We start from the raw sequence: 26,474 nt of genomic DNA, 5'->3' as shown, positions 1-26,474 counted from the left end.
TCTAGTTGAGATTATTTATGAATGAGAGTATTTATTGCTTCTTCAGACATCACTGTTAGCACAACAAAAGTAATAACATTACAGTTCTTTACATCAGAAATATTTTCCTCGAAAAATATTTTTGCTGCAGTTCACATCATCTTCCAAAAGGTTGGCATTAAATTTCCAATAATTGGGAGGTTAAGTACTAAAGGTGTTATAGTCACCCTATTATGTTTCTTGGTTTTATTAAGGGCCAAGCATCAACGGTGAAAAGGCACCTATTATAATTGTTACAGTAGAATTTTCACGATTATTATTAGGGGCCAAGCACAAACATGCGTAAGGCACCCTACAGCAAAGTTGCTGGAACCCTATTGTATATGTAGGAGTTATTATTAGGGAGACAAGCCTCGAAGCTGTTGAACCACTATTGTATTCGTAGGAGGTATTATCAGGGGTTCAAGCAGTTAAGCTGCAGGAACCCCATTGTTCTGCATGGCCAACTAAAAACAAGAAATTTAAACTATGCTAAACTTTGATGTAGACAGTTCCGCTTTAGGCATTTCCACCGACTTTAACCTAAGCGAGCTTGCTAGCGAGACGACAGACCGTGTGTATAACGTTAGTACAGATATACAGACGCCCCCGAAATTAAGCTATAAAATCTGCGTTGCGATTCGATTTGGTAGGTAACGTTACCGGTCGTATAGTAACTGGCGCAAGATAATGACTTCTTCATGGCAGGTATATCCATTTTCTGTAAGTCAAAAACTGTTCACATTCACTGCTGCACCTGTACTGATAACTACTTTTTAACTAACTGCAATTCCACATTTATAAATTAATGTTAGCTAGCCCAATAGATCCTCTACCGACATACAAACAATTAGTTAGTCTATCGTGTACAATAGCCCATTAAAACACTTCCATTTCAAAATATGATATACACTTTCATTTATTTGACATTCATGGTAAAAAAAAAAAAAAAAGATTGAATCCACGCCTATATGTTTACTTCAGAATGTAGGCTGTGTTTTTGCATGCATTTAAATGTGTATGGCTGTCTGTCATAACCTACATTTATATTGTCACACCCGCTCCGTCAGCCAGCTCAGCCACGCCCAGTTCAGCCCTGCTCAACCTCACCTGCTCAGTAAGTGCACCTGTAACTCCTGTTTCAATCAGTTCCTGGCTTCTTAAGGGGTAAGTCTGTGTTTCCTCATTGTGAGGTATTAATCTTGCGACTCTACTAAGCCTGTACTCTGCCTTTTACTGTGTTTGACTACTGTTTCTCCTTGCTGTCGGGCAGAGCGCTGGAATGGGCCACTGCACTCTGGCATCAAAATAGCTCCGTGCTATCCTCTGAAGAACAGCTTCGTACCCTGTTTAAGGAAGTGTTTGATCACCCGGCAGCCGGGAGAGATGTAGGGAAATATATATATATATATATATATATATATAAGGCATGCCCCTTCTGTCAAAAAGTTTGATGATTGAAACCCCGCCCCTTGTCCCGCCCCCTGTTGTTTATAATTTTTTTATAATCATTGTTTAATTTATTTTTAATTAATTTTTTATTTTATTTTTTATATAGTCATTATTTAATATTGTTTTTATTTTCGGTGGAGTAGCACGTGTTGATTTGGCTTATATTTTATTTTAATGAAAATGTTCATTTTTAAAAGTAAAATAATCCATGAGGGAAAGTGTTGAATATTTTTGTGCTTTTTAAACGTGTTTGAAAAGGGTAGTTTTGTGTTTAAATGCTTTAGCAACTTAAAACATCTTATTGTTTTGAAACACCATCCGCCACCAAATACCCTAAAAGGCAAATGAATGCGTTAATAGGGTTACATGCGTTAAAATGTTTAAAACAAGTAGAAATGATGTTAGAAAAGTTAGGTATTTGTTTCGTAAAGTATATTGGTTTATTAGTTAGATGAGGAGACAGCGTTGTGTGTATGAGCGTTAGTTTTGTGTCAAATAGAATTTAAGAAAAGCGAAAGCGTGTTAAAATGGTAAAACAATTGAAAACAGCAAATAGTTACATCTTAGAATTGTTTGTAAAGCAAAAAGCGTGACAGTTCTAAGTTATCAGGCTGTGTGAAAAGAGAGTTTCTTTAAAAAAAATATGACAGAATAGACATTTAGAGAAAGAAACGAGCAAAACTTAGGTTATTTTCTCTGCGGAAAGCCTTCTTCTGATTGATGTCCGTAATTGCGCCGGCTTCTACACAATGTACGTCTACACGGACGTTATCGACTACCAACGTGTTGGTGACAGCTTTGTAGCCTACCCCTGCTACGACATGTACATAGGCTATATCTGGAACAAACAACGACATCATCACAATCTCATATGAGAAGCCAAACTACGTACCTGTGAGCAAGAAGCACATTGACAACATTACAATTGAACTGAAAACGGATCAGAACCAGAACGTTAATTTCTGTTACGGGAAAGTCAGACCGGTGAAACACCATTATCACGAGTAAAAGATGGCTAGGTCGGGGCTGCACATAGATCCACACAGATACGTCGATTATTATAGGCCTACGGCGCAAGCGGGTAACGGGTTGCCGGGGTTTAGTGGTGAGAGTGTTATGTATGGTGGGGGTCTTGGCGGTATTTCTCGAGGCTTATTCCGAATGGCTTTACCGGTACTAAAGAAAGGATTCAATGTAGCCAAGCCCCATTTGTCCTCAGAAGCTACGAACATAGCCAAGGATGTGATCACTAATGTTGTGACAAGTCGTTAGAGCACGGACGGTCAGGCAGGATCAGGGCTCATGGTGATGACGCGACGCCTCCAGGGGGGCGTGTCTCAAACAGACCTAAGGCTGCATCCGAATAGTCTTTTTTGCTTAGGAAGGTTCCTAAGTGAGTGAAATGACCCGGAAGTATCTAAGTGGCAGCCATGATAAGAGCTGTTCGAATTCTCTAAATGCTAAGGAAAGGTGCTTCAATGCTTCCTATCTTATCTCCTTTAGCGTAGGGCACACTGGACCGAAAGGAAAGTGTGGGCAGGAAAAACGGGCCCCGGCCTGGGCCAGGAATGCCGAGGTCGCTCTCCTCCACACTGTTGAATGCTTCTTCAAAAGATGCACACTTCTCAGAGTCTGATGCAACTGGGTTTATTGTTAGTGAATCAAATATTACATACAATAACCCCGGCTGATCTGCGCAGTTCAGTACAATTAACAGTCACTCATAAGTAAAGACAATACATCCGATCATTCTCCAAGCATTCCCAAAACACACTCTCCCCTCCCCTCGGGCCAACTGCTTCTTATATCCATTTTTCTAACTCCTCCTGTTGTGTAGCTTAAATCTAGTACTTCCTACTTAATTTTTGTTAATTACGTAATGTTTTTGACATCATTAATATTATTTGACACCCAATTCTCGGACACCATTATTTATCAGCCCCTTCCTTCCTTATTTTTTAAAAATGATAGTGCTCGTCTCCCGCTTGAATCTCCCTCCCCCTTCTATCATAAATCACATATTCTGACAACACATTTTCCAGAAAAGGCAGAAGCTTCCGTTAGTTTCACAAATGTGCTTTTATACAGCTTAATTAGCAGGGCAGAAATTATGTGTGTATTACGTGTTTGTTCTAATCGCACCTATTTTAGTATGAAGCGCTTCCCTGCTGCCGGTTGTTAATCTTACGGCTAAGGTCGACCTTGGTCCACCTGTATCCTTCCTCCTTTGCTAGCCGGATGATACGTCAGGGAGGAGACAGCTGGTGCTCATTAATACATTCCTTTCCCATATACACTGGGCCTGTGCTCTCTAACTACATATCTTTCCCCATACAATGGGCTTGTGTTTTTTGAGTACAACTATATTTATTTCCCACAAAAGGACATAGTGCCGTCCCACAATTCCTTACGGCAGCAACATTTAAAGCGAAGCACCATTCGGCCGTTCACAAAAACAAACGATCAACATGACTGAGTTGTGTGGTGGTTCTTAAGCTGTTATATGCATAGGCTTATAATCAGATCATAATCAGCATATTAACCATAACACAGAAGTCTGTCTTTCAAGAAAAAGGGATATGAGACATTTTTAGCCAGATTAGGTTTTTAATTCCACATGTTTGAAACTTATGAATGATGATATGTACAGTAGTACATCTGTAGGCCTAACATGTTATGCCTATCTTGCATTAAATTTAATGAATTATTTTCATACAATCATACTAATTGGGATTCATGTCGATACATATGAGTAGACAGGAGGGTGAGCGTGAGCAACCATTCTCAATGTGACAACCATTTTGTTTCACTTTTGTGACTGGTAGCCTATATTCCTTTTTTATTTCAATTCCAAACTTGGTAATGAAGTAATATTTAACAACACGGTAAAAACGCACGGGGCAAAGTATCTAAGATGCGCTTTTAGTAGTCCATCGTCCGAACACTGTAGTTTTACCACGGCAGACCCACGTCAATAACATCCGCCGTCGCATAATTACATAGCCTAGTGTAAGTGCAGTCGGATTCTCTTAGCACCGCGGTTGTCTTTTCCTAAGTCCTTTTGAATTCTCCTTCACATCTTTCCTTAACCTCATGACGTTTTCCATCGAGGTCAAGGAAAATTGGTTAGGAAAAGACATAGGACAAATTTTTTTGACTATTCGGACACAGCCTAAGTCTAAAAAACGGAGAGTGTCAAGCATTCGGTGCACAGTTGGTAAAAGCAAGAGGAAGGTGAAAAAGCACACAAAGAAGAAGGTTACAAGGAAAAGTAGATGCATTTTTTTTTAAATGGCCTACATACACAACATGGCCTGTATACACAAACAAGCATTGAGAAGAACATCTATGTGGAGGTGCCCCCACTGTCAGCCATTTCAGACACAGGACCTCTAGAGTTCTTTATTGCTGGTAATGGTGAAGATTACATTGACTTGAACAATACACTTTTATACCTTTGCTGTAAGATCACCCGCGCAGATGGTAGTAACCTTGTGTAAGCTGACAATGTCGGGCTTATTAATTACCCCCAGCGACCATTTTTTCCCAAGTGGATGTTTCACTGGGGGACCGACTGGTGAGTCAGTCTAGCAACACTTACCCCTACCGAGCTGTTATGGAATGTCTACTGAATTATGGGAATGAGACACTGTCTAACCAGTTCACAGCCGGCCTCTTTTATAAAGATACCAGCGGACATATGGAGGATACAAACATGGGGGGAAACAACAAGGGTCTGAAAAACAGAGCCCTATACACCGCAGAAAGCAAAACTTTTGAAATGCTCGGGCACAAACACAACGGATATGTTTTTTCAGGAGAGGTTGCTGATAAATGGTGTCGATATGAAAATTAAAATGGTATGGGATAAGGACGAGTTCTGTCTAATGACCGCAGAGGCCAATCAATACAAGCTTAAAATGGTGTTGGCATCACTATTTGTAAAAAAGGTCAGCGTCTCCCCGTTGTGAAGCTCGGACATGCGCAGGCACTATTGACCACTAATATAAAATATCCTATTGACCCTCAAGACTGTGGTTATCAATACTAACAGTATCAATACGTTTCTGCAAAAGAACTGCGATCGGATTGTTTACAACACTGTACAAGTGCAAGACCCGCTCAGCGCGATGTGTGGCCAGCATTGTGTATTTTACTTACACCACAGGGCCAAAGGAATCCCTTTTAGCAGAATTATGTCATTATACTCGGATAATTAAAAAATGAATGATGCAATGGTTTCAAAATATGTTTATAAAATATGCCTGGATAAATGTGTTAAAAATATGCTATTATGTATACAGACTGTAAACTCTTTTAAAACCTTGTCATGCTTGTAAGTAAAGAGACAAAAGATCCAATGTAAAATTTAATGTAATTTTATTAAAACAAATAAACATTAATCAAAATTACATTTTTTGTCACAGCGTATCATTTATACTAAACATGTTAAGAATCTAACCATGTTGAACGGTCTAAAACTGGGGATGAAAAAACAGGCTCTGGGATTTCATAGTCTTCTAGACTGCGTCTTCTTTCTTGAGCTTTCAACAGCATCCTGCTTGCTATGGAGGCCTTTGGTAATGTTTTGTGTGAGCTTATCATGCGGCGTACACTATGATTAGGTATGACAGAAAGAGGCATATTAATTGCAGCTAAAGCCTCAATAAATGTTTTCCACCCCAGGGGTTGTTTATCATCAGCAACCTTGTGAGGCGCTGTAATGTTCTTTATTAGGTCCAACATATGCGAACCGCTTACAGCTTTACCCTTGAAAACAAACTCTTCTTTGTCGTTCCAAGTTGCAACATTTCCAGATTTAGACATTTTGTCTAAGGAAGCAAATTATAGCCTTTGCAAATACGTAAGGAAGACTGCGAAACCGTCCAATCATATAACGCAACCGATTTAAGGTGGACCCGAAAGTTCGAATCGGGAGCTGCGAATCGGGAGCCAACTTCAGCGTCGTCAATTCTTGGTCAAAATACGCATGTACGAAATGTCAACTGAAACTACGCAAAAAAACAAAAACAAAAAAAAATATATAGATATATGATTCTAATTTAATTATGGAAAACAATCAATCAATACAAAACAATACCGTACATTTATTCGGTATTTAAACTACATCCCTCTGATTGGACCAGATGCGACCTTGTGCTTGTGGTTCTGTAACCCCTCCCCGACCCACTCAACATCCACTGATACACCGCGGTACTTTGTTATCCACCGAGGCGTAACGCTGCATTGCTGAGGTAAAGTGAGAAGTGGGAGAGTAATAATCAAGCACACAAATGTGACCGTAATGTTAACATATAAAACGTTAAAACATGTTCGGTAACTTTACGTGATGATGCATTTCAAGGGGTATATCCTAATGAGATAAATTTGTGTATATAGTTAGCCGTAGTAGTAGCTCGCATATGATTTAGCCTCGTTACGAGACGGTGTGAATAACTGATGGAATTATTTAGCTGCAGTAACTCGAACGCCACGGAGACTCCCTGTTCTAACTTTGAATCGCGCACACTGTTGGAGCAAAGTGAAGCGAGTCCATGCCCCCCAGAAGTTCCTCGCAAAATATCAGGAGCAATGGCCGTACCTCCGCCCCTCAAAACTTCCGCACCATGCATTTTACACATTGTGCAATTATGATTTTGACATTAGCCACCAAGGAGCTTCATGTAATAATTTAGCTAAACCTCTTGTTACAAAGGCCTACATTCGTAGATAATTTTGAAATTGAATACTTTTTTCATTAGCGCTATATGATGTGTGCTTGTATAAGCTGATTCAATTATTTAATTATTAAATAAAAATGGAAATCATGAACAGAAACTTGGTTTCATTCATAACTGACAGTGTTTTACATCACAACATAAGTTTTTTTTTTTTTTTACATTACAACATTTCTGTAAATGCTTGAAAATGAAAACATATGTTATAATATACAAAATACATTGTTTCCATTTTTATTGAATAATTAAATGCAATTCACTTATGGTTATCAGTTTGTATAAGCACACATATCATATAATGAAATATTAATCATGGAAAACATGGTTTTAAGCAGGTGTACTCGAACGTTTGCCTTGCAAGTATATCATAATATAGCCCAGTGCAGTGTAAGTGATATTTTAGAATCAGATCAAATTATACAATTTTGCCTGATCACTTTAACAGTCAAAACTAGAATTATGAAGAAAGGCTTATGTGTGTGTGTGTGTCTTGCAGACTGTTGTGTGCAAAGCGAAGTGGTGCGAAAGCATGTGAACTAAGCATTACACTGACTATTGTGGTACTCACAATATTTTCCCAATGTTGACAGGTCTGCTTGGGCCCCCCCGACACAAATTCAACAATGTGGTCATCTGGGTCCAGTTCGCTTGTCAGCTCCCGCAAAAAGTCCCCGAGAGGAAGTACCCAGTCACCCGGCCAACTCACAAAGATGACAGAATCTGTATCGTGGTACAGAACCCTGTCAGTCAATTTATTAATGACGGAATAAAGCTCGAGCCGGGCATAAGCGGTGGTGAATGCCGCTATGAACACATTGCTGCATTTGGGCGGTTTTGGGAAACCCTTTACATGTTTCAACTGGACCAGGGCCACAACCTCTGTAAGAAATGAAAAATGTGAGACATCATACTCATTTAAAAACATGTATTGCAGGAACTATTCGGGATCCCGGATCAAGGTTGTGTTTGGCTGATTGGTTCTGTCCGAATTTATCCCAAAGACTATTTAAAAACAGTTTTGTTATCTGTCTTTTGGCTTTGTTGACCGAAATATTGTTTGGGTCTAAGCGGATGCCCTCCTTCTCCCAGTAACTTTGGACATATTCCACCTTGTCAGTGTCATTAGACACCCAAGAGGGGTACCACCGCATAAATTCATCCCTCTCCTTTTCCATCATTGTATCAACCCCATAGTACAAGGGTGGTGGATACAGGCCAATGTAATTCTGGTTACCGATTGTATTCCAGAAATGGAGAAAGTAGCCTTTTTTTGAATTTTTAAAACCTAGAGCAGCCAGCATTGCACTCAGTTGTTAGAAAACAAAAGGAGTCAACATACCTCTGGTCAAAAGCCTCGTCAGTAATGCACAAGAGTTTACTGCCCTGTACAATTAGATGCGGTGTTACACCTTGTTCAATTAAATACTGCATGAGCTGCTAGCCGTCGTACCCCTTTGAATTGTGTGCAATGAATGTGTAGCCCTTGTACTTTGCAGTCCGATACCTTTGGTAAAATTCTCTACGCATTTATCGCCAGACGCCACCCAACGCTCGCCATTAAAATCAATACAGCATATGAAATTTGCTATATGTTGGCCTTGGTCCCCGGTTAACTGCACAGTTACACCCCCAGACAGGGAATCCTCCCACAACTCTAACTGTACAGCATCATCTGGGGCCGCCAGATCATGAACTTTGTTCATTAAATGTTCTAGGGTGTTTAAAACATGAACATAAAATGTTGTCCACATCGTACAAAGATGCAAAGTTAAACCGTAACCTAATTATTGTTGAAACGTGGTCTGCGTATCACCTGCATATCTGTATCGTTAAGGCCCCCACCATTTTGGTCATCATTAGTAGTATCTGTAGCCGCATGCACGTTTGTCGACAATGTTAGGTCTTATCTCTGGTTCTACGTGACTACTTATCGCATGGTTTACAGCGTCCAAAGCGCGTAGCAGCCACCCAAACACATCATCACCCCCATGCTCTACAGGTTCGACCTCTGCATGTGTATTAATTGTGCCTCGATTAAGATCAGTAATAAAGTGTAACAGGTTAGGGTAAACCGCTGCTTGCTGCTGTTGCAAGTTTCAACTGTTAGTGTCATGGTTAGTATCATGATTAGCATTCAACATCATTTGGTCTTTTATTACTCTGAGATTCAGAGCGTGTATCTCGCGGGCGTTTCGGTGCCATTTAATATTTTTTCTAAAATATTCAAACATCGTCTGGAAGCAGCCAACTCACGGTTCAACAGCAACAAAATTTGCATACACAGTTCTGATTTTTCGGTTTCTTGGACAACCTCTGGAGGTTGAAGCAGCGCTTCTCGATCCAATTCCACATCTAGAAAATCCGTATCGCTGTCTGAAATTCTATCCTCTGCCACAGAAAGAAAGAAAGAAAGAAAGAAAGAAAGAAAGAAAGAAAGAAAGAAAGAAAGAAAGAAAGAAAGAAAGAAAGAATTAATTATGATTTGAACACATTTGTTTCTGAAGGGTCACAAATGACAAAATCACAAATAAAATCTCACCGCGTTTTCTCTTCAGACTTGGAAAGTGTACCGAAACGGTATCCGTCGAAGAAGTCGGTGCCTCAGTGATCCCTTCTGGTTGACTTTCAGGGGCTTTTAAAAATAAATAACACAACTCAGATGACTGAAAAATAAATGTTAAAAAGTGAACGTAAATTTTAAAGTCATTTTCATACTCTGTAGAAAGTTGTATATTTCATGCATGAACTTGTTCTTCTACCAATTGCGTTGACCGTTCCAACTCCGCGACTACGGGTGTACATTCTGTCTGATTGTTGGCTGAAAGCAGATAAATAAGTAAATAAACATTTTAAAAGTATACACACAGACCCACAGAGAGAGAGAGAGAATTGATAAACAGTCTGAAGAATAGACCCTTCTTGGCTGTACGCAAGCTGAAAGTTTGACAGGTCAAACACATGAAGCGTCAAATCGGGTGTGTCTGTCGAGGGCAGGAACTCTTCTAAATCTGTTAAATAAATTAAGACATCTAAATAATTTTCTTATACATATAGTTATAGATGCAAAATTAAACTATAGGCCTAGCAAGTTACATACCTGATAGGCTGCCCAGTTCTTCAAGCGTTTCCTGACCATAGATCATGGCTTTTCAGTGGCATCAACCAGTTATAATGCCGTCTTGATGGGGGTGGCTGACCTAATTTATACCCTGTGGATATGGTTAATTTGTAACTCTGCATCCCGACACCCCACACCAACAAGTTTCTGGCTTTTTGCAGTTAATTTTGCGTAATTCAAAGAGACCGTTGTCCCACAACATTGCTTTGACATATTATTTTGATGACTTATGGAAATAAGAATTATTTATTTAATAGGCTATTTATTTAGATAGGGATTGATACATAAACATAGAGTTGCTTTGTTTAACAAATAGTCTGATGTCTGTAGGCTATCAGAACCTTGTCGCAGGAAATCGGCTAAGTGACTAATGCGTGTACTTATTCTACTTTAGCTGTCTTAAAAAACTCTTATAACACTTTAAAACTTCACAAAACTTAATATAGCTTTTCCTTGTTTTCAACTCTTGCAAATCGTTGCTTTTATACCCATTTACGTTGTATCATAGCAAGCTTACTTGCTTGCTTTTATAGATTTAAAATCGCCGCCCTATCGGCTTGTTAAGACTTCGCATACTTTCATGGACTTCTTTTCTTTAAACTAACGTAGGCTACAAACCACAGCTTTAAGCGTAGTTACTTACATATTCTCGCATATTGCTTGATTTAATCTCTAAATTGACTGTAAGCTTAGGGTTGAAACTAGGTAGCTGTTTTGTAGGTGACTTAGTTAATGCACCCGTGTCTAAATTACTGCTTGTATTTTTGCATAGACTGCGTTGTTGCTGTTCTTGTTTGTGTTAATGTTAATCAGTTTAACCTACAGGGTCCAAGTTAAACTAGGCAGTTGTTCCCTGCACTTGGAACGGTACTTCTCTCTAGGGTTTTCGATACACTTGTTCCTGGGTCTGGTTATACACTTTGTTGTACATCGCTCTGGATAAGAGTGTCTGCCAAATGCCTGTAATGTAATGTAATGTAACATAAAAAATTTTCTGTCTGAATTAACTGAACTACTCTCATCTGCCTGTTCCCTGACTTCCCGTCTAGTGCCACTGGGCGACTTCAACATCCGTGTCGACTCCACTCATTTTACACCTGCCTCTGTCCTCAGTGTAGTCTTGGACTGTTTCAACTTTACTCAACATGTACACTTCCCCACACACTCCAAGGGCCACACTCTAGACCAGGGGTGCTCACACTTTTTCAGCATGTGAGCTACTTATAAAATGACCAAGTCAAAATGATCTACCCACTACAAAAATGCAAAACATATATTTATTTACAAATATATTGAGGATTCTTTATATGTACAATGTATGTTGATGTACCTTGCATAACCGCGTGAGCCAATATTGCACAACACAACATAATTAACGATGTACATTTTTTGTCATTACCTGAGTTTACTCTGATGACTTGCACTGAATTGAATCAGCCAGGGATACATAGTCCGGACAGTAGCTGCTGACAGCCAGCCTCAAGCACACTTCCAAATGTTCATCAGTCATGGTGGAACGGTACTTGGACTTAATGATCTTCATGTGGGAAAAGGCTGACTCACATAAATAAGTGGAGCCGAATAATGCAGTCAAGGAGGTAGCACATTTCCTCATGTTGGGGTACTTTACCTCTGTGAGTAAGTTCCAGAACTGTCCATGAGCTCTGGACTTCAGCTCAATGTCGGCTTGTAGTGTCAAAATCTCATCTTCCACTCCAGAAGAGTTCAGGTGAAACAGTGTTGCAATTTTTGATGCCAGTGAATCAACCTCAGCATCTTCCCGAAAAGGATAGCACATGAATGTAGCGACTGGCTCGAGCAAAGAAAAGTCTTGAAAGCGTTTGTCAAACTCTGACCGACAATTGTCAATCTGCTCTGTGTAGCGTGCACTGTCAAGTTGCACACATGCCTTCCCTTGCATCTCCAGCTCTGACGCCAGGTTCTGGAAGTTTGCCAAATCATGGCGCTGCAGCTTTGAGGAGAGATGTTGCATCTTTCGTTTGAAAGCATTAACTGAGCTGATCATATTGATCACTGTTTTGTCTTTTCCTTGCAGCTCTAGATTAAGGTCATTCAACATGTTTGTCAGATCGGTTAAAAATGCCAAGTCTAACAGCCACTGACCGTCATTTAGTTGCTTGTATTCTGCATGTCCAGCTACACGGAAAAACTCCTTAATCTCCGGACAGAGCTCTCAAAATCTTTGCAGGAATTTCCCTCGACTAAGCCATCTCACGTCAGTGTGTAGCAACAACTCAGAGTGGTCGCAGTCAGCCTTCTCCAGATGTGCACGGAATAACCGTCTTTGAAGAGATCTGGCTCGAATAGAACAGGCGATCTTCGTTGCCACATCCATGATCTCTTTCATGTTGAGCATTTTAGCGCATAACGCTTGTTGGTGGATTATGCAATGGTAATTCAAGAAGTCTGGGAAAGCATCGTCCTGCCTGCACTTGGCAATGAAATCCATTCATGTGGCCAACCATTGCGGGTGCTCCATCCGTGGTGATAGACACCAATTTGTACACCGGGAGCTGGGTTTTCTCGATAAAGTTTTTGAACGACTGAAATATATCCTCTCCTCGCGTCTGTTCTTTCATGGGCAGTACTGTTAATAGCTCCTCTTTTGCAGTGATATCACTAAACACCATACGAATGAAAATGCACATCTGGGCTGTGTCACTCACGTCCGTAGATTCGTCCAACTGCAGTGAGAAACACTCGCAATCTCCGATGTCCTTCCACATTTGATGGGTTAAATCCTCATCTATGGCTTCACAGCGCCGTGTAACTGTACTTCTTGACAGCTGGAGAGCTTTGATCGAAGATAATATTTCTGCCTTATTTTTAAAGTCCCGGAACAATGAGTCAGCTGCTTCAACGAATGCCTCTTTTACCATCTCTCCGTCTTGGAAGGACTTCTTGTTATTAACGATGATGTGACTCACCCGGAACGATGCTTCGGTGGCGGCTTTCGCTTTTGAAGTATGTTGTGTGAAAAATGACTGCTGTCCGGACAACTGGGATTTTAGTTCCTTCACCTTTCTCTTTCTTAGCTCGCTTTTCGGTGGGAAGTCGGTGTCGTATTTTCCATGAACAGTCCGAAAATGCCGCTCCACATTTCCCTTCTTTGGTATTGCGATGGTAGACTGGCAGATGAGGCAAACGCACTTCGAAAATGTCATCGTGAAAAAAAAGTCCTCCTCCCATTCCGTATGAAAGTGATAAGTTTTTGTCTTCTTACTTGGTCCAGCTCCCCCACTCATTTTTATACCCTTTCTTAAGTGTAAGAGAAAAAACCGAGGGCTAAAAATTGGAGGTAACTCGCCGACTAGCTTGTTAGTTTTGCTGCACTTGGTGCCGTTGTTTGCGCATGCGCAGTGACCTAAGTGTCAGAAAAATTCAGATGTCATCTAACTGGCTGCCCTGTATATCAATCAAGTGACGGGATGGATGATAGGCTGACGTCTATTTTTTTTAATGTCATGCGATCTACCAATACTACCTTTGCGATCGACTGGTAGATCGCGATCGACGTATTGAGCACCCCTGCTCTAGACCTTGTCTGTTCTACTGGTCTCAACATCTCAAACCTCACCAGCTCTCTGTTCACTTTGTCTGATCACAGACTCATTAATTTTCTCTTGTGCACCCCTGCCCCTCAGCCCAAACAGTCGCGAACCATATCCTTCTGGACCACCAACTCCATAAACCCTGCCCACTTTTCTGCTTCAATCACATCTGCCGTACCACTTGACTGCACTGTACACTCCCCTGAAGAGTTTGCAATTCAGCTGTCCACCACACTATCCAGTACCCTTAACTCTTTTGCCCCCCTCAAAACTAAGCTGGTCACCTTTGCCACTCCATCCCCCTGGTTTACCCCCGAACTTCATGAAATGAAACAGACCGGCCGTCGCCTGGAGTGCCTCCATAACAAAACTGGTCTCACTGTCCATGCCCAAGCCCACCAACTCCACATTCAGACATACAGAGATGCCCTTATCGCTGCCCGATCCTCTCACTATTCCAACATAATCCAGTATTCTAACGGAAACCCCTGCATCCTCTTCTCCACTGTTAACAAACTTCTCAACCCCCCTGAAAATAACACTACATCTGGCTCCCCATCACTCTGCAACTCCTTCCTAGAGTTCTTCCACACCAAAATCACCAACATACACCAAACTCTCACCTCATCCACACCTCCTTTAGATGAACCACTCCCTACTACTGCTGCCACTTCAACTTCTCCCCCCCCGGTTTTTACCTTCACCCAGATTGACAGTGCCTCACTCACCAAACTCATTTCCTCTGCCAGATCTACCACCTGCTCATTAGATCCCGCCCCCACTGCCCTGATTAAAGCCTGCCTCCCTACTCTCTGCCCTTACTTCACCAAGCTCATTAACCTGTCCCTGACCCACTGTGCTGTCCCCTCCATCTTCAAAACTGCTGCCGTCACCCCAATCCTTAAAAAACCTGGCCTGGACCCAAACACCCTCTCCAACTACCACCCTATCTCCAACCTCCCATTCTTGTCCAAACTCCTGGAAAAAGTTATTGCTTCCCAACTCCGTTCATACATGTCCGACAATAACCTCTTTGAGCCCCTTCAGTCCGGCTTCCAATCCCATGACAGCACAGAAACAGCCCTCACCAAACGTACGTCAAATCCTGGATGCAGCACAATTTTCTTAAACTCAACTGTGAAAAAACTGAAATCATTCTCATCGGACTAAAACCCCTGCTCAAAAAACTACACAACTTCTCCCTCACCATTGACGGTACCCCTGTCTCCACCTCCCCCCTGTTCTGCAACCTCAGTGTCATACTCGATCCATCCCTCTCCTTTTAAAAGCACATCAATAACACTGTCAAGGTTTCATTTTTCCATCTACGCAATATCTCCAGACTCAGACCCTCTCTCACCCATCCCGATACAGAAGAACTCATCCACGCATTCATTTCCAGCAGACTGGACTACTGCAACGCACTCCTCACTAGTCTTCCCTCCCGCCTCCTACACAAACTGCAATTGGTTTAGAACTCGGCTGCAAGAATACTGTCCTGCCCGGTCTCACATCACCCCTGTCTTGAAAGATTTACACTGGCTCCCAATCACATCACACATCACATTCAAACTCCTCCTCCTAGTTTATAAATCCCTAAATGGCCGCACACCCACTTACCTCTCTGACCTCCTGCTCCCCTACCAGCCACCCAAACAGTTACATTCATCCACTGCCGGCCTCCTCACTACCATCCCCTCTCAGCGCCGTTCTTTTGGCGACCGCGCCTTCTCAGTTGCCGCCCCCAAACTCTTTTTTTGTATGTAATGTTTGTATGTATGTATCATGTATTGTAAAGCATCTCTGAGACCATGAAAAGCGCTATATAAAATAAATTATTATTATTATTATTATTATTAACCCCTTAGAGCACAAGCCAAATCTTGCCAATCCTTGCCCATTTAGGGGGTACCCTATTTAAAGCCTTATAACTCCAGATGTGAGACTTGAAAAATGGTTTAAATGAAGCAAGACATTTGTACAATTTACAATACTAACGCAGATTAGTTTATATTCATAATTTTGGAAGAAATAAAGTGCCACAAATGCAATTGTTTTAACAAAAAATCAAAAATAAATTTGCACTTTTTAAGTTTGAAATGAAATACTGAGAGATTGCATATATACAGGAGGTTAAACTATACATGTGCTAGATCAAAAACTGCTTGACCACAAGTGCGTCAAATCGAAGGGTGAATACGCAGAACTACTAAAGATCTATGAATCAAAAAGTAAGCAGTGTATCCAGTGTCTCCAAATCTATTCAAAATGTCTAAATTATGCATTGCTGTAAATCAAAACATAATTATGTATTTCACTACAAATCAACTGTTTGAATGAAGAAACTAATTGTTGCATCATTTTCAAGTGGGAATTACAAGCTTTTTGTCAGTACAGTGGTATAAAATAGCTAGGGGTCCAGAAACATATCCAAAATCTCTCCAAAAATGAATAAAATGCTTTTTGACCATTATAAAGCATATACATGAGCCACTTATGAAGGTTTAAGATGAAACATTGATATCAGATTAAAAAATAATGCAGTTCTATCCACTTCTGTCTTACTCCAGAAAACGATGTCAGATAGGTCTATCAGCAAACATATGCCTTAGTAGGGAGGTCAAACGTTCTGCCTGCAATGTAATCACAATGGGAGCTCCATGCAGAAACATGAAACAAAATTGGCATCTGGGCTCACTTTAACAGGTCATTTAACAAGGAAATATACAAAATTGGAGTAGATAGAGCAATTAATTCATTTCAAAAGTGCACAGTTCAACAATGTTATTTTTTTACTTTAGAAATCAGGATTTTTAATGCAAACTTGATTCTGTTTAAGAGCATTTGTGCCTGTACTTAATGCTTCATAAAAATGAACGGGGTCATTATAAAAAATCTAACCACATTGTAGGCATTATTATTCATTTCACCACAAGAAAAACTCACTGTGAAATGTTTAAAATATTAATTGGTTATTAGATATTGATACATTCTTATATTTAGGTGTCCTAAAAACATTACAGCTACCAGTGTCCTGAGGGACTTAAAATTCTACAGCCATTTCAGAAACGGCATGGCACCAAAAAAAAACGGCGCTCGCTATCTTATTCAAAATACCCCAGAAGGAATTTTGTTTTGCTGAAATGAAATGTTATTCAAATTGTAGCCAATCCCTGTCTTGACATCATCCTGACTATTCAATTCTGATTCGTCCAAATTATACCAATGAAGAGGCCCTATAAAATGTTTTCTGGCATGTCTAGACAGCTAAACCTCGATTGAACAATGATGTTTTAATATGTATTTCTTTGTCAAGGTCTTATCTATATTGTGGTATAAAGCATTTGAGTTTTACGAATGGGTGTTTTTTGTAATTATGGTGAAAGAGACACGTCCGTCTTTGGATTCTGAATCTCCAGCAGATAAAATAGTATGTCCATAGCCAGCTATAACCTGTTGCCAGTACATGTTTTCTGGTGGCTATGTCACCGGGAAAACTCGTTTAAACAACAATATTTTTACATATAGTTTTTCTCCAAGACCGTGTCTACAGTATAGTATGAAGGATTTTAGTTTTACGAATGGGTGTTTTTTTGTATTAGGGTGATAAGCAGTCATGCGCAACCTTCAGGAATCCGAGTCCCGAGCAGCTCGAATAGTATTTTGTTGCCAGTGTACATGTTTTCTGGTGGCTATGTCACCGGGAAAACTCGTTTGAACAACAATATTTTTACATATAGTTTTTCTCCAAGACCGTGTCTACGTAATGGTATAAAGGATTTTAGTTTTATGAATGGGTGTTTTTTTTATTAGGGTGAAAATGAGGACATGTGCCTGGTCAATCCCAGTCCCCAACTGCAATGGAATTTTTAAGCCATGGGGCCGTTATGTTTGAAACTGAGACATTTTGGCATGTAACACAAAATGGGTACTAGTCAGCCAGGCATACCAAATACCATTTTATTCGAGATCAATTTCACTAGATTGTGTACATAAAAGAATCATGTCAGAAGGACACTCCATAGTATTCTAATATGAAAAACTACAGTGATGCACACAAAAAAGTATCCTTACCACTGGAGAAAGTATGGCCAAAGGTCCCTTTGGAAGCACTTTTATTTATTTATTTTATTATTAAGAGAATAATCCAATATGTATTTTGTGACGTCATAAACAAAAATGAGCTGGTATGAAAATCGCCCAGGCCTAGGTCCAATTTCAATTTACACTAAAATCACAAAAAAAAGTCAAAGTCTAAGTGTTAGGGCCGGATTTAAGTCAACAAAGTGTTCAATTCAGTTTTCTTCAAGTGGTTGAAATGAAGACATGTTCCTGTATGAGAATAAAAATAAAAAGAAATGACAATTAAAAATCTAAATAATTGCTATTTAGCTGCTATGTGTACTGATTAGTGGAAACACAGCTGGTGAGGTTACAACCTCACATCATTCGCTCGTGCAGCAGTTGACAAAATAATTTATCTAGCCTACCACTGCACAGTATTCATTTACCGGATAAGTATCCACTGCCTTTATTTTATACTGCAGTGTAAAATAAACATTTTGCTCAGGTTTTTAGCAGAAGTGAATGGATGGATAATCTTATTTCTTACTTCGAGAAAGAAAACTATACAGTAGAAATTCCAGTTAAATGTGTGTTTCACACTAGTCTTGTTCTAAACAAGCTATTTTTGGTCAATTAAGACAAATGTATCATCCAGGGTTCATGTTTATATATATCAGTGGTTCTTAACCTGGGTTCGGTCGAACCCTAGGGGTTCGGTGAGTCGGTCTCAGGGGTTCGGTGGAGCCTCCGCCGCAGAGGTCCACCCCTCAGTCTAGTCTGCAGTTAGTGGGCACATAGTATTTTTTACTAAAGAAGGGTTCGGTGAATGAGCATATGAAACTGGTGGGGTTCGGTGCCTCCAACAAGGTTAAGAACCACTGATATATATATATATATATATATATGTATATATATATATAGTGTGTTCCACTAGGTTATGAAGTAGCCAGCCAAATTAAACAAGCATGAAAACATCCAGACCCACAGCGCAACCTGGCAAACTATATTTTTTGGTTGATTTTACGCGCTTATATTGGTTCGCTCAGAATTCTGACTGATATCCAGGTCAATATTTTCACTGGAGACTTGATACATCCCGCCTTATAACTTCAAAGTCCCAGGTCATTTGTGAATGGTTTAAATGGATTTTGAAAATAGACACTTCATGCTACAATCATGATAAAGGCAATGACTGTGCTGTGAAGTTTAGGTAGCAAACAACAAGGCTGAATCCTTTAGATGTAATTTACATAGAAACTGTACACTCAGATCGCCTAGTTTCACTCACTGTGGCCAAGTGGAATCGATAACGTTTCAGAAAATATACATGTTTTATTCTGATTAACATTTTTATTATTTCTTAAACAAAGTACAAAATAATATGCATCACAAATTATACATACAAACCCCCCACCCTAACCCCCACAAGACAAAACTCAGCAAACAGACCAGCAACGTGACAAGGAAGTACAAAACAAGTACATATTTTTGTCCATGCATAGATTAAGACACTAAACACAAAACATCTCCCCACATAGTATTTCCCATGTCAGGAGCTCTCGAATAAAGTTAGGTATTTGCCCCATTTTTTAATATATACATCCAATCTTCCAAACAGTTTATAGGACATCCTTTCAAATGCTGCCAGAAAATATATAAGTTTAAAAGATTTAATTCAATCTTCTACTGGGACCTTTTGCCGTTTATTGAGGATGTGACAGAAAATTTCGGTGCCGCTGACTATAATGGAAGGTTATTTACCATTCGATTGAGCAAGTACCATTCACAGTACATTTTTACGGGTTAGTGCTGTCAGATTGTGCTAGTTACTTTACATTAACCTTGTACTGCGATCAATAAAGGCTAACAGCACAGTACCACTTACTTCTTGTCACTTGTACCACTATTGTAATGAACGAAAAAAGGCTACAAACTACCTTTTCTATGAGAAATGTGTTGTCGAGCTCACGCGCATACACTGCTGGCGACATTCAAAAGCCCCATTTTGCCCTCCGTACAATATAGCTAGCTAGCTATGGCACGTCCTCACCTCTGTAACGTTATTTGTTGTCCTCCGTGTGTCCATACATCTGTATTGGTGGTTGTACTCCTAATAAATGAAGTACCACCTGCGCATGCGTCCCGTTTCGCCTACTCCTACTAAACGAAGCACCACCTGCGCATGCGTCCTACTAAACATCCCTCTCAGATCGTCTGTGAGTGAGTGAGTGAGTGACCACAATTTGCCATGCATAGCCCACGGTGCCAGTTCCTGCGCGCCATGAGAAAAAGTAGCCAGCCAGGGATGTCTGGGGGATTTGCCCTCTGGGAAGAAATTTTTGCCGTACAAGCTCTATTTTGGTGACCTCTGGTACATTCTAATGTCTTGATTCCATCCCAAATTCACAGCTAAATTATTGAATGCTTTAATGAGTTTACCTCCCAGATTGGTAACAAAAAGGCATTAGGTCTATATTGTGTGGTAGTCCACTTGTCTGTGGAATAGTTTAAATAATTTAAAACCATGCCTATACTCACTAGGGCTGTCAACTGAGCTCAGAAATGATATTTGAATTTCTCTCTTAAAAAATTGATTATTGTTATTATTATATTTTGCATATAAAATGACTTGCGTATAATGCATATGTAATGTCAGAACTGTTCAGTGTTATGTACCGTTATATCCACAAGAGGGCCCTAATACTCACCTATTAGTTTAGACTGCTTTTTCTAGATAAAGTTGTAGTATTGAGTAGAAAGACGACTTTAATTAAATACATGATCGGGACTATTTTATAAGTAAGAAAAAATTAAACCTACTTTTTTTTTTTAGATTAATGTAATATCAATATCTTTAATAATCCCAGGTAAGTGTATCAATAGGTTTTATAATCTCATATCCTTAGAGCCACACTTAATGTGTAAAGGCCCTCAAAAATAGGATCACTAACAAAAATGTAAACAATGGATCATAAAATGCATTTCATGATATCTACCTATGCATATAGCCATTAACTACAGTAGTACTGCAGACATTACCATCCATTAGATCATAATTGCTTTTTAAAAACATGATTTGAAGCTATTTGTTTGACATTTTATTCACTATTCAACGCATGACTTTGCACATTTTGGCTCGCCAGTACACAGCACAATACGGCTGGCTAGATAAATACACGAAATAAGTCAGTAGCCAAATTAAATGCACAGGCCATGCTACAATGATAACGAATGGTTACGTAGGTAACCTCGGTTCTATGAATAAAGGTCAACACGCCACCGTATGGGTCATCCTCGCCAAGAGGGTGAGCTACTAGGTGACTGAATTGCAAATTAACCACCACTACGGGACGGACACAATGTCACGCAATAAGTATTGCTTCATGGCCGTCGCTCATTCTCTTTTGCCGACTGAAGGCCGTGGAATTCCCCAAGTGACGACGCCGAGTGGCGTGTTGAGCTTTATTCATAGAACCAAGGTTACCTACGTAACCATTCGTTCTATTTCATTTCGGCCAACACGCCACTGTATGGGTCAACAGTATAATCAGTCAGGAGGGGGATGTAGTGGGGTAATGAAACGTGTTATTTATATACCCTTTTTTGGAAGGAGCAAATGTAAAAATAACCACTGGGTGATAAAAACACCCTGAATCTTAACAAATTATATTCAAGGTTGCTCCGCTGCCCCGAGGACAGAGGAGGTAACTGACATAGACAATGCCACGTCGAGGCAAGAAAACCTGGCAAACGTGAGGGATGAAGCCCAGCCAGCCGCCACACATATGTCAGATAGCAGGGCACCACGAAATAAAGCCCAAGAGGCAGCTACACCCCGAGTGGAGTGAGCCACCACACCTGTGGGAGGGGGCACACCAGTGCTGCTGTATGCCATGGAAATTGCATCAACAATCCAGTGGGCCAAACGCTGTTTAGATAAGGCCTGGCCCTGGGCAGCCCCTCCATAGCAAATACATAGATTGTTGGTTTTTCTCACAGCCCCTGTGCGGGAAACATAAGACCACAGGGCCCAGACAGGGCACAGTGAGTGAAGTCTGGCTTCCTCAGGGGAATCATTAGGGGGAGGATGAAAAGCCTCCAAAACCAAAGGCCGAGAAACGTACGACCGCGAAAGGACCGAAAAGCAGGATTAGGGAGCGGATAAGCCGCAGAGCCACCGTCACCCAGCCGTAAACAGGAGGGGTGTATGGACAGCGCATGCAGCTCGCTCACATGCCTCACAGAGGCAACGGCGTGCAGGAAAGCAGTTTTTAGGGAGAGGAGTTACAGACTGAGGGCTCAAAGGGCAGCTTGGTGAGGGCATTCAAAACCAGTTGTAAGTCCCAAGAGGGGAGCGAGGTCGACCTAGGTGGGCAAAGCTGCCTGACTCGAAGGAACTGGCTGGCGAGAGGGTGTGAACCCGCCATCAGGCCATCAATACGCTCATGGCAGTCAGAGATGGCAGCCAAGTAACCTCTCAGCGTAGACTCCGCCAACCCCTCTTCAAAGACGGACTGAAGGAATGCTAGGATGACTGGAATGTCACAAAAGACTGGGTCAGACCCTTTTTCCTGGCACCAGCAGCTGAACCTGCCCCACTTCCCTGCATAAAGTGCCCTCGTAGAGGGTGCTTTTGATGCCTGAAGTGTCCCTAGCACCGCTGGATCTAGGTCCTGTAACGACCTCTGTCCAGGGGCCAAACGTGCAGGCTGTAAATCCCCGGGTTCAGATGCCATAGCAGGCCCTAGGCCTGCGACAGCATATCCACCCTGGTCGGGAGGCGCCATGGGGCACCCACCAGCAGCTCCCTCAAGTTTGCTATCCAGGTCCGATGGGGCCAGTCGGGGGCAATCAGCAGAACTATTGCCCTCAACTCCCTGATCCTCGCCAGAACCACAGGCAGGAGAGGAAAAGGGGGAAAGGCATAAAGCAGCACTGGAGACCACTGGTTCGCCAAAGCGTCCACACCCAGGGTCCCCACTGGCCCCACCATGGAGTACCATAGGGGGCAATGAGCATTCTCCAAGGACTCAAAAAGGTCCATTTGAGCCACCCCGAAGCGAGACCAAATGGCCTGCACAATGTCTGGGTGCAGGCGCCATTCGCCTGGTCTGGGGCCCCCCCCGGACAGCAGATCGGCTGACACATTGGCCGTGCCTGGCAGGTGGACTGCCCTCACGGACACGCCTTGAGCGTGTGTCCAGAGCAGGAGTTGACGTGCCTTGGCATGCAGGGTCGGAGACCGTACACCGCCCTGTCAGTTGATATAGGAGACAACGGTGGAGCTGTCTGTTTGAACCAGGATGTGCCTGCCCCGGACTACTGGGAGAAAATGGGCCAGTGCCCGAAGCACTGCCTCCATTTCTAGAAGGTTTATGTGCCTCCCCGCCCATGGGGGGCTCCACAACCCTTTCAGGGACCGACCCTCCCAGATGGCTCCCCAGCCGGTCTCGGAGGCATCTGTGGTGATAGTCACTCTTGAACACACTGGCCCCAAGGGAACACCCTCCTTGAGGCCAGGGGTCGAGAGCCACCAGACCACCACCTTCAGGCACTCCTGAGTAACAGGAAGGAGTCTCCGACTGTCCTCGTGTGGGCTCACTCCATGTGCCGCCAACCACCACTGTAACGGGCGCATGTGCAGCAGCCCAAGTGGCACGACCTGGGCTGCTGCTGCCATCAGGCCGAGCAGCCTCCCACAATGCTTCACTGTCACCTGCCACTCCGCAGCAAACTGTGACAGGCTCTCCCGCAAAACACGCTGCCTCTCTGGAGTCAGAGAGGCCTGCATGGACACAGAGTCCAGGACCAGGCCTAAAAAGACCCTCTCTCTGGAGGGGGTGAGGTGGTTCTTTTTCCTGTTTAGGGTCAGGCCCAGGTCAACTAAATGGGCCAGCAGGGACTCTGTGTCCCTTCCGGTCTGCTCTTCTGTTGGGGCACAGATCAACCAATCGTGTAGGTAATTCGCAATGCAAATTCCTCAGCGCGGCATCCATGCACTTTGTGAAAGTGCGTGGAGCTAGGGCCAAGCCAAACGGGAGGACTGAGTACTCGTACTCCCTGCCCAGAAACAAAAAATGGAGGTAAATCCGGTGATCCCGATGTATGGGGATATGGAAGTATGCATCCTGCAGGTCCGCCGAAGTGAACCAGTCGCCATCCCTCACCAATGGGAGGAGGCGGGACAGGCGGAGCATGTGGAAAGGCAGACGTCTTAGAAAATGATTGAACCCTTCAGGTTTAGGATGGAGCGGAAGCCTCCATCCTTTTCTGCTGTGAGAAAATAAGTTGAATAAAACCCCTGTCCTGCTGCCACCGAGGGCAGGGGTCTTATTGTCCTTTCTCCAACAGCACTACAATTTCATTGGAGAGAGCCTGCAGAGCAGCCCCGTCCCTCACTCGAGTTGGAATAATCCCACGAAAGCGGGGGGGCTTGGTCTTGAACTGGAGCCTGTACCCCGATTCACTGGGTGCACAGGCGCCATTGGGTGAGATGGAGAGGGGAGAAACGCAGTGCTGGAGATTGCCAACCGTCAGCAACGGAACTGGATACCAGGTGCAGGCTTGCTGGGGGGTCTACGGGATCGGCCCTGGTCCCAAAAGGAACGTTGAGGCCCAGGGCCCGAGGAGCTGGGTGTGGGCCCAAAAAAGACCTGGCGTCCACCAGGGTGGGTGGGGCAAAAAGATGGTGGTGCTCTGCGACCAGCACGCCTTCCAAACGCACTGCGTACTGGGGGTCTTGGTGTCGATGCCTGCCTCACGGAACGCGCCAGCTCCCTCGTCCTGCGAGACTGCTCCAGCGCAGCCTCTACAAGTGGCCCAAACACCTCCCCAGGGACTACAGGGGCCGCGAGGACTACCATGCAGTCCTGGTCTGCCAGACTGGACTGGGACAGCCACACCTGGTGACGGGCCTGAACGACGAGGCCATGGAATGCCCCAGGGCTTGGGCATGAGCTCTAGCCCCATGCATCATGATGCCAACCACCCGCAACATCTCCACCACTGAGTGACTGGGGGCAGCGGAGGAGAGGTCCTGCAGCAACCCCTCCAAGTACACCAAAAGTAGCGCGTTGGTGGTGGCCAGCTGAGCTGACAAGGCAGAGGCCTGGTAGACCTTGCGCAGCTGACTGTCAGTAGCAGGCAGCACTTATTGGGATGCTGGGAATCACTTGCAAGCAGCCCCAGTGAGCATCACGAATGTAGGCCAAACCTGAGGAACAGCAGCCAGATTGGCAAGCTGGGTCCTGGGGAGTGCAGACACCCCAGGAGACTTCCAGGACGAGTGTAACTCAATCATGAAGTCAGGCAAAAGCGGCAAACCCTCTGGCTTGAGCCGCTGGGGGCCATGATCAAAAACCGAAGGAACAGGAGCAGAGGCTGGAGGGGGAAGGCGGGCACGCTCAGCTGCCCTGAAAATCACAGCCCAGTCAGAGGGATCCAGGGCAATGGGCCCAGAAGAAGAGGAGTACTCCTCCTGGTCAGACACAGACCCCTCTTCAGTCTCTGACTGTTGGGGGTCAAGCGGACAGTCCAGGCTGTCCGATGCTGCTGTGGACAGCTCATCAGGGTGATGGCGGGGGCGTTTAGCCACAGGCTCCCAAGAGTTGTGGGGCCTAGGTGGCTGCTGTTGCGATGCTACTAACCCTTGCAAGGTATGCTGTATTGTCCGCATCTGCAGCTGCAGCTGAAGGACCTCAGGCTCCTGATGCCGGTGCTTCCCAGTATGCTTCCTGGCCACGGGCCTCTGCGTGTGCAATCCCTCCCCATCATGCTCCATACAAACTGGTTGCCCAGGTGGGACGCCCTCCGCCGGGCGAGCCACCACCTCCCGAATCCTGCGCACCCTCCAACATAATGAATGCTGCAGTGCGCACACCACCAATAAACCACGAACCCGAACAGAAATGTATGCAAAAATGCAAAACCAATTAAATTCAATATAGGTTACTATAACCAGACAAATATCAGTAGTGAAACTAATATAATTCAAAAGGTAACAGCAGTGAGCTGCTTAAACAACCTCACTAACAAAAAACATTAGTCTTACCAGAAATGTGCACACATGCCATCAGCAGTACCAAACACAAAACACAACGCAGCACGCTGCGTGGAAGTGAAGATGCCTCGGGAAAAGGTAACAGTAGTGAGCTGCTTAAACAATCTCACTAACAAAAAGCATTCGTCTTACCAAAAATGCACACACATGCAATCAGCAGTACCAAACACAAAACACAACGCACCACGCTGCGTGGGAGTGAAGATGCCTCGGGAAAAGGTAACAGCAGTGAGCTGCTTAAACAACCTCACTAACAAAAAGCATTATCCCTACAAACACACTACGTTATGACAACGTTACACTTTGGTGGTAATTTGGTAAGTCGCAACATTACCAACAGGTGACGTTGTGACAACATTGCTCTATTGGCTTACAGTAAAATATCTGTCTATCTGTCTGCATGTTTACGCTTGGACCGTTAACACGTTATAACCAATGCAGGGTTTATTATT

The 26,474-nt window shown here is 42.9% G+C and overlaps 1 long non-coding RNA gene across 1 annotated transcript; it reads right to left on the bottom strand.

The window, feature by feature from the left end:
• Nucleotides 1–8,272: 8,272 nt before the first annotated feature.
• Nucleotides 8,273–12,761, bottom strand: LOC135254984 (uncharacterized). Its single transcript, XR_010330019.1, has 2 exons — nt 9,748–12,761; nt 8,273–9,596 (listed from the first exon to the last, which is right to left on the bottom strand). It is a non-coding gene; the product is annotated as an uncharacterized LOC135254984 (long non-coding RNA).
• Nucleotides 12,762–26,474: the final 13,713 nt, after the last annotated feature.

This window comes from Anguilla rostrata, chromosome 5, assembly GCF_018555375.3.
Source record: "Anguilla rostrata isolate EN2019 chromosome 5, ASM1855537v3, whole genome shotgun sequence".
In the NCBI taxonomy this organism is placed as follows: domain Eukaryota; kingdom Metazoa; phylum Chordata; class Actinopteri; order Anguilliformes; family Anguillidae; genus Anguilla; species Anguilla rostrata.
The sequence above is the reverse complement of the archived record's forward strand: the minus strand, read 5'-3'. Positions and strand labels throughout refer to the sequence as shown.